Source organism: Falco peregrinus, chromosome 7 (genome assembly GCF_023634155.1).
Source record: "Falco peregrinus isolate bFalPer1 chromosome 7, bFalPer1.pri, whole genome shotgun sequence".
Taxonomy (NCBI): domain Eukaryota; kingdom Metazoa; phylum Chordata; class Aves; order Falconiformes; family Falconidae; genus Falco; species Falco peregrinus.
In genome coordinates this window covers 6,712,563-6,721,784 of record NC_073727.1, presented here as the reverse complement: position 1 = coordinate 6,721,784, position 9,222 = coordinate 6,712,563, and the positions used below count along the sequence as shown (strand labels likewise).

At 36.1% G+C, this 9,222-nt stretch overlaps 1 long non-coding RNA gene across 1 annotated transcript in view; it reads left to right on the top strand.

The window, feature by feature from the left end:
- Positions 1–228: 228 nt before the first annotated feature.
- Positions 229–9,222, top strand: part of LOC129784904 (uncharacterized) — an 86,391-nt gene continuing 77,397 nt past the window's right edge. The window contains exon 1 of the long non-coding RNA XR_008748133.1: positions 229–851. This is a non-coding gene — a long non-coding RNA (uncharacterized LOC129784904). The remainder of the gene's footprint in view (positions 852–9,222) is intronic.

Genomic DNA, 9,222 nt, shown 5'->3' with positions numbered 1-9,222 from the left:
AAAGTGTTTCTTGGTTATATTACATTGTATAGTCTTAAAGTAGATTTCTTTAAAATACTTCTGCATAGCTTCTGGTCTGTGCTTTGGAGGTCTTGGGTTCTGACTTCACGTTATAGGGGATTTTCTTCAGAAAACTGCTAGCAGAGGCCTATTACATGTAAGTATATAATACATGTAAGCATGTATTTAAGTTTTATATGTAAGTGGAATTCTTGGGTTGCTGTTTGTTTTGTGAAAGACACAGTAACATATGCAAATGAACTTGTGCAAGGCTTTATTCTTAAGTTAAAATTGACTTAGTAGTGTAATGTTCCATAGTAAAAATTATTCAGTGTCAAAATGGGAGAAACTGTTACAGGCTATGATGCAGTGAGGGAGAAAGATAAAATAAAACATGCCTGAATTTAAAAAAAAAAAATAGGGTAGAAAAAAAATGGAGAGAAGGAGGGAGAGTTTCATTGTTTTTAAACCCAGGCATTTGAAAGCTGGAGGATATGAGGGTGGCTGGAAAACAAGAAATGAGTAGGAGGAAATGAAAGCAGATGGCAACTTGGAGACATATGTCTTTGTGTGTTTGATTTTTAATCTAATAATCTTAACTTCTTTAGTTTCTATAACTAATTCTCTAATTTTATCAGCATGACTTCAAAGTATTCTTACCAATATATCCTATTAAAAGGGTGAATCTGGCTGGGAAAAACGAAATTTACTAGTAGTAATCGAGCTTCAGTTTTGAAAGTGCTGACTAGCCATTCCTTCAGCAGAGTGGTCATACGAACTGCAAATGTTCAGTGTCGCAGAGAATGTGAAAGTGTGATCATCTCAATCAAGTTATGGTTTTGAAACTGTAGGTAAGTGACTTGTCCAAATTCAACTAAGTCTTTCTGCTTAAATAATTTTGTCCTATTTACAACAGTGGTTATTAACCACATGTTCCTTCTCACATGAATCAATACAGTGGTTAATAATTTCTATAGGACTGAAGAATATTGAAAGAACAGGGCTTTGCAAACAGGTTGTAAAAACAGTCACTCATTTAAATGATAGTATTTTGATAGAATTTGCAACACTGGTGTTTTTTTGTATATTATTGACTTAACTTACTTTATGAAGTACTAGAAGCTCAGGGTATTCAGACCTTAGGTATTGAGTAACATCTTTTAATTAAGTTGTTAACAAGGAAGGTTACAGTTCTGAAGTGGTAAAGTTAAGAGACAATTATTTGCTTTTACTACTTGCATCAAAGAATAACTACCAGCTGATTGTTACAACAATGTCTTGTTCTAGGAATGATAGGGTACCAAGTTAAAATTGTCAGCCTAAAAGGGAAGAAAAAGGGTGGAATCCCTTTCTGAACAGTAGAGGTCATTTTATACTGATAACCGGCCTGAATCTAGCAGCAGCAACCTGGGATTTGGTTGTACCAGTTATTTATTTTTTTTTTATATGTTGCTTTCTTACATTATTACATAGCTTTGAGTTTGGCAATGAAATGATAGGGTGTCTGAATACTTATGCTAGCTGGGTAGGTAAGGCATTAACCAGGCAATATAGTTTAAAGAGAGGTTTTTAAGTTGATTATTTTTTTTAAGATTTAAATTTAAATTTTTTTTAAAATAGTTATAATTTATTTTTTTATATAAAAATAAATAAATAAAAAAATCTAAAGATTTAAAGATTAATCTTTAAGATTAAGAGCTTTAAAATGACAGCAAAAGTATAGGAGAGGAAATATATAGGGCGAGGAAGGCAAGACTGAAAACGATTTAGTAGCTGAATTTGTTAGCTCAGAAGTGCTATGCAGTTAGGATGAGCTACTGTTGAATTACTGTTTTTCACTGGAATATGTAGGTTTAAGTACCCTTGAACAACCATCACAAATACAGGCTTCAAACCTCTGTTGTAAAATACAGATGACATAGAAAAAAATAGGAATGATGGATGGCAAAACCAAATCATATCGAGGCTATTAGAAAGGGCTTTAGATTATGAGATTCTGGGTCTGATAAGGCCTTTATCTACTGTTTTTGGTGGTATCTGGTAAGTCACACCAGTTTTCATATCTGCAGGATAGCCCATATGGCATAGTCCTTTGAATACCTACAACAGTGGACAGGGAATAAAAGACAGGCTATGACTTTACAGAGACCAAGTGTCTGCACTGTGCCAGAAATAGAATGAATTATGCAGAAAAAGTTGTGCTGGATGATGAAAACTTTAGAGGTGACAGAGAAAAGGTGAAGAAAAATGGTATGATAAAACTGCATAAAAAGGAAAAACAGCAGGGAGAGTTAATAACAAAACAACTATTCTAGGGAACAGGACTGAGGGAGTGTTGGAATTTGGAAGAGGTGGAGAATACTTTCAGCAGGAGGTAACTATGCTGTAGAAATGCACATTTAAACATCTATAAAAATATAGATATGTAACTTCTAGCCTTCAAGCTGGGGTAGAAAAGTAGCTTTTCAGAAGTACTCAGAGGTTTAAGAGAATTCTTTTAGGCTGATGTGGCAATATTTGCTTTGAATGAAAGATGGACTTTAGAAAGGGTTACCTCTCCTGACATGTTTGCACAGCAAAGTCATAAGTATAGGGAGGGTTCCTCTGGTACTATGGCAGGAGAGGTATCAAGTAGGTATTTTTCTTAATATTACACATTCTATAAACAGTCTTTTCCATTCAAGAATAGTCTAGTAGAGACAGGATTTCCGTGCTTAAGGCATGTATTTAAAGCTGTTTACATCCTCTTCAGAATATGCATTCTGCAGACATAGGCATGGAGTGAATTTTGTCAGATTTTACAAGAACACAAGTTAAATTGAGGTACGGTTTATGATTTCTTTAAGAAACAAGTTGGGACACCTCTACTGTGCTCTGCATAGCTTATGTAATGCAGTGAAATAGACCATTCCATCTGTTTAACATCTGATGCTTTATGTATATGCTGCATCTAAATTACTTCTGCTATGATTTTTTGTTCATCTATGATCACTTACTACTTAAAACTAAAATTTCACCTTCACATTAGGCTGAAGAATAATGTTCTGCAGTGAATGAAATGAGTTACTGCCCCATTTGGAGTAGGACCTCCTTCCTTGCTTTCATTGCAGAGTTCAGCTTATGCATCCTGAAACGCACCATCTGAGAGTACTGTTGATCTCCGGTTCTTCTCTGTGGAAAGTGGGACTACAAATTTTCTTCCCTTATACAGGAGACTCTAGGAAACATTAGGTCAGTAGGATAAAAATGCTTGTCAGGGAGCCTTGCCTTGTGTGAAGCATTATAGTTTCTGTTCCAATAGCTCTCATTCTCCCCAGACTTTTCTGCTCCAGGCAAAATCTTACTTTTAACAGATGTAAAATTCTGGATTTGGAACATGGCATGTACCTGTGTGAGGTCCTGTTTTGGGAAGGATTCTTTAATGGCTTCAAAGTAACTGTTCAGTGTTAGAAAAGTCCATGTGACTTGGAGCAAGGTGGTTTAAATGTTTGAGGCACAGTCAGTGTACCCTTAGATCAATAAGATTGAATCTAGGAAGATTAGAAGTTTTATTCTTTGCATTACTTTAAAAAACCTGAAGTTAATATGAACGACTCTACAGCCTGTGTCAAACAGGAAATTAGGGTTTTGTTTAGCTTGTTTCAAGGCCAGTATCTCGGACAGCACCAGAGTTTGTTTTTTAGAAAGCATCAAGTTTAAGTATTTGCAGTGAAGGAGAAATTATTGCAACACTTGTAAGAGCATAAGTACTCAAAAGATGGATTTACTTTTTAGTTTAAATCTAGCTTGTCTTTCGTCTGTTGGCTTGTGTTATTTTTGTCTGCTGTATTAAAGGATGCCAGTTCAACATGATTGATTTTGTTTTTCTAAAATGAGGTAGCTGACAGATAAAGGGAGTGACTAAATGTAATTATTCTAACCTGATACTAATTGGACTTAATTTATTGATTTCTCAGAAATGATTATTATCTTTCCTCATTAACGATTTCTGTTAGTATTTGGCAGAACTCAGTATTAAACTCTGAGTGAGAAAGCTTCCAGAAATATAGTAGAGTTTACCACTTTGAAGCTAAATTAATTTTTTTTTGGCAGTTCTTTGCAGCTGGAAGTGGATCAGAAGCTCTTGTCTGACCACCGCACTGCCAGAAGGTGTCATTACCTCTGTAGCAGCAAGGGGAAGAAACATGGCTTACATCTTAAGATATTTCAGGGGGGTTTTTTGGTTGCTTCCATTGGTTGGTATTTGTTTCTTTAAAATAAATTCCTTATTTGATAGTAACAACAAATAACAACTGTGCAGCTTGCCCCTTGTTCCTACGGTGAACTTATTTATGCCAATTCAGAGCTGCTTATGAATGAGATTAACGAATCAATTTTACCCAGACCACTAAATTTTTGGGCTTCAACAGCAAAGAAATTTCCTACTTTCTCACTTTTAAACTACGTTTTCAAACATTAATAATATCCTTTCTTTCCAATTAGCACTCCAAACAATTTTAAAATTTGGCCAAATGGGAGGAAAACAGTTCCATTGCACTTGAAAATGCATGTGATACATTATTTTGTTTAATAGGGCTTTAAAACTTAAGGCTGATAAGATTGATACTTAGAAACTTAAAAGTCTAGATGGTATATCTTTAATTCCTGCAGTGCTTGCAGGTAACTGTCACAGCATTATGGTAGTATTTTTTAAGAAACGATTACCCTTCCTGCTCCCTGTATTTGAAAACACTTGTTTAATCTTGGTTTTAGAAAAGGAGATATTCAATACTCTAAAGTGAAAGGATTGCAAGCAGTAAACAGAAAATAAATTGCATCCTAACAGTATTTCATGGTTAGTTAACCAAGTTATCAAGAATAGCATTGGCTAGGGCATTTTTTCAAATGTTTACTCCAGATGTTTACTGCTTCTCTTCAAGCTGGATAAATTGGAACAATTTTGTATACCAGCATATTTAAGTTGCTTGCGTGTCTGAGAATTCCATTGAAATTCCTGCTTTGCTTGCTGTCACTGAAGTAATCTTGGGCAAGCTTCTTAATTTCCCATGCTTTGTTTTGCAGTTTGTGTAGTTAGAAAATAAATGTTCCAGTCCTACTCTCTAAGGATAAGTCTGCAGAGATTTGAAGAGTGTTTGCATCTAGAGATGGAAACAAAGGATTTGATGCATATTCCAAATACTAGCCTGATTACTTGGTTACTTGTTTGTAACTCTCTATAAAACGGATTCTAAATCTGTTATCCAAAAGTGACCCAGTTTTGAACTGCAATGAAGTGTTATTCTGGTAGGTGAGTTATCCTTGTGTATACTACAAGCAGTTGAGTTGAAGGGATGCAAAAAACCCAGAATCTAAATTGTCCTCATGATATCTCTGATGTATCTATCTCAAAGAGAAGCTGCAAGAATTAGGATAAATACATATGCAATGTACTAAAATACAGCCATGCAACTGGGAGAATACCAGTTCAACACTAATGCAAAGAAAATTTAAGAACTATACATTTAGTGGCATGATTATATGCTGCTGTGAGTTATGTTAAAGTATATGAAGAGAATTAATACATCTAAATTTGTATAGGATACAGTGGAACACACAAGGCAACTCACTGTGGTCATTTAATGGAGGGGCCCCCATTTCAGGAGGTCCTGTTGTGGCTCACCACAAATCTCAGGACAAGGATGATTCACTTCTCTTATGGCTTTCCTTCTCATTAGCTAAGGAGCTGAGAGCCCAGTTGTAGTGAAATAATTACTCTTTTCTTAAAAAGAAAAAGGTTTTGGTACCATTGTATTTTTACGGTAGTTAAGGACTTGCTTAAATGCTTGTTTATATTAATGACAGTATTTCCTATATAGCTAGTAAAATGTTGGTGCAAAGCCGAGTGGTAGACGAGGAGATTCTGCTCTATTGTACTTGGATTAACAATCCTCCTGTTCACTTCTGCGTGCGAGTGCTCAAAATGAGGGCTGTGGAATACTGCTGCTCAGAAAGCTAAGAACTGGCACCTTAGGGAGGCTCAGCACCTTCTAGTATTGATTCCCTACAATTCATTCAATTGCAGATTACACATATATTTATTGTGTAATAATAATTTCGTTAGTGATTGTTAATTCTTTATAGTCAAGGAAAATATTTATATCACACTTGTATTTATACTCATCAGGCAAAGAGGGAACTCTGTCAATATGTATAAACTTGCTATGTATAGAGTTGTAGTGCCTTCATCTGGGAAGATTCTGAGAATCAAGAATGCAGTACTGGCTTCTTAATTTGCTTAATTGGCATTGTTGTCATACCTGGAAGTCCTGAAACAGTTGTTGCTATATAGAGGCTAGTAACACTGGCTAAAAATAATACTAAATTTTATACAGAAGGTAATGTTACTGAAAATCAAGACTGTAGATGTCTTGTTCATTATTCTCTTGCTTGGAATTTGACCAAACTGGGAAAAATGTCTGTCACAGAAACCATAAATGTGACACAAATAGAAATAATTGTAAGTAGAATAGTTGGCAAATGCTTTCAGCAGATAATAGTTCAGTTAAGGCATACAGTTAATGTGTGCAAATGGGGATGTTTTGAGATCAATTAGCAGCCACGTTTATATCATTATCATCACTTTTTCAACAATTAGGTAATTTGGCTAAACTAGATACTAATTTTAGTTCATCTTTCAATTTTTTCTCCAATCAAGAGCATTTAAAATTAGTTAATGCTAACTTTAGTATATTAAAACTTTTTTATTAGCAAATATGATGACCTCCAATGTTCATTGGAATTACAATGAACATTTTAAAAAACTTTTTAGCTAGAACTAAATAACCTAAGTATTTATCTATAAATAATTTCTAGAGAAAATATAGAAAACTGACTTCTGAGATCATGGTTGCTAAGTCTAAGAAACCATTGAATTATTTATTTTACAAGGTAGTTGGTATAATTTTTTTTTCAAAACTGTTCTCCTGATCTGGAGTTGCTAAGTAAAGTAAAGGCTGGATAATGGTCTAAAAAGCTGATCAAAACTAAGCTGGATTGTCCTGTCCTTCATGTTATATGAATGTTCAGAGACTTAAAAAAATAAGCTAATATTTGTATTGGCTTAAAAAAATCCAGTTCTTGGAGGTCAGTCACAGTGAGAACATCCATCTTCTCACTAAACTATAAAAATGATACAATTTTGGAGGCTTCTGTGGTTTGTCTTATTTTTCTTGGTTTCCTGTGTCTGGCATGCAGAGTTTGCCAGTGCCAGAGTCCTGGAATGATATCACCCATAACTTACCACTGGAAGATGTGTGCTCACAGGGAGCTGAACTCTGTCTTCTCTGTTACCACTTTGACAGGCTTCTCACAGATCCGAGAGCAGAACTTGGTCTTGGTGAGACAATTGCAACCTCAGTTTTTAACATAGAAAGAGAGAGCTTATATTCAACTGGAATGTAAATTGCAGAGGACACTTTCAGTCTTTCCAAAGTGTCAGTAGGAGAATGTTCCAGGTACATGGATTCTTCGACTGCATTTAAGTGCATTTACGTCCACTGGTGTATATTGCAACTAAGTAATATATGCATTAATTTCAGTATAGTAACAGATAAAACCAGGGTATGGTTAGAAAAAAAGATTTTTCAATCTAATCTATCTTTCAGGGACCATCAGAGCTGCTGTCACCAGGGTGTGTTGAGGGGCAAAGCACAATTCAAGTCTTTTACCATCTCCTCACCCCCAGTCCCTGCACAATGACCACATTAAAAAGAGAGATGTATTTTAGAAGATGTTTCATATTCTCAAACCATAAGATGGCAGATGGTGACATGGGTCTGGCTCCTTCATTAAAACGGACTCATCTGCAGTTTTTCTGACCAGGCCACCTTACCCTGCAGCCACTCCATAGGTCTTCCTCTGACTTTTTAAAATTCTCTCAAGATACAGCAAGGGAAAGGCCATGGGTAACTTTAGTGGATCAAACCATGGATCCCCTGCAATGATGTCATGACTCGTTTTCTTCTGCACTGCTCTTATGTAGTCAAGGATGAGATAGATGGGAAATAAGTGAAAGAAAGCAATGAACAGCACCATTGTGAAGAGACTCTTCTGTGGAAAATTGAAAGTTTCTACCTTTAATTTTAGAAAGCCAGATGTCTGTGGATCTGAAGCTAATTTTTCCCCTGTGAATGAATAGGGTTCATCACAAAGATTGTCAGACCTTTACAGCACTCCCAACCTCCTCACATTATCTAATGCTTGTTACAATGAGTTTCTTGAGGTTTAGTCCCGCTTTGTGTACTTTATGACAGATGGTCTCAATTTGCCTAAAACCACATTACTTTTTCACAGCAGCCCAATGTTTTCTTGTGGCTTGACTTGCCACTTCCCCACCCCCAAACTCTAATCCTCTTTTGTAAATCTGCTGTTATAGCCAAGGAACATCCTTGTCAAAGGCATTAAGGGTTAAATGATACAAAGCTATAAATGGAACAACCAGGGTTTCTGTTTGTCAGACCTTTTGGCACTAGGTCTAAGCTGCTTCAGGTTCAAAATACAGTTCATTGTATTCTGAGAAAATTCTGTTTCAGAGTGCATTGTGTTAGAGTTGATTGCTAATTCAACTTAGCCATTCTAACGTTCAAGTAGTCTCCTTATTTTGTGTTCCAGCATAAATGAGCTGCAGTCTCTGCCTTTTTCCATCCCTATAAAATTAGTGCAAAGCAACATCAGGATGAGAAAAGAATTTGAATGGAATAGAGCACTTGTGAACTTTCTTCCATGGGGAAGGTGGGTGGCCAGGAGACTGAATATGTTTTCAGGCAGGTACTGCTGCTTGAATGGCACAGGAAATTGTGACCCTAGATTAACAAACACTTAAGTTTGGGATCATTGCAATTGTCCTGTCAGTGTTGCATGACTAGGCAGGCTTCTAGTGTGTGACCCCTAACATGTGCTCTGCCACAATCAGCTGTCTTCTAGGAAGAGATTTAAACCATATGGAACTGGAATTACACAAATCTGTATTCAAGAGATAATTAATTTGTGACATGGGCAAACTAGTGTTTAAAAACTTGTGCTTAGGGTTGGGGAGAGGGAGGGTGGGTGCAATCACTTTGGCTGAGAGGTACAGCATGCAAATCAAGGCGTGACCAGAGCTAAGCTATGGTATACCCTGGTTTATTCACAACTTTGCTCTGAATTTGCTGATGCTGCATTACTGAATGCACACTATAGCACACA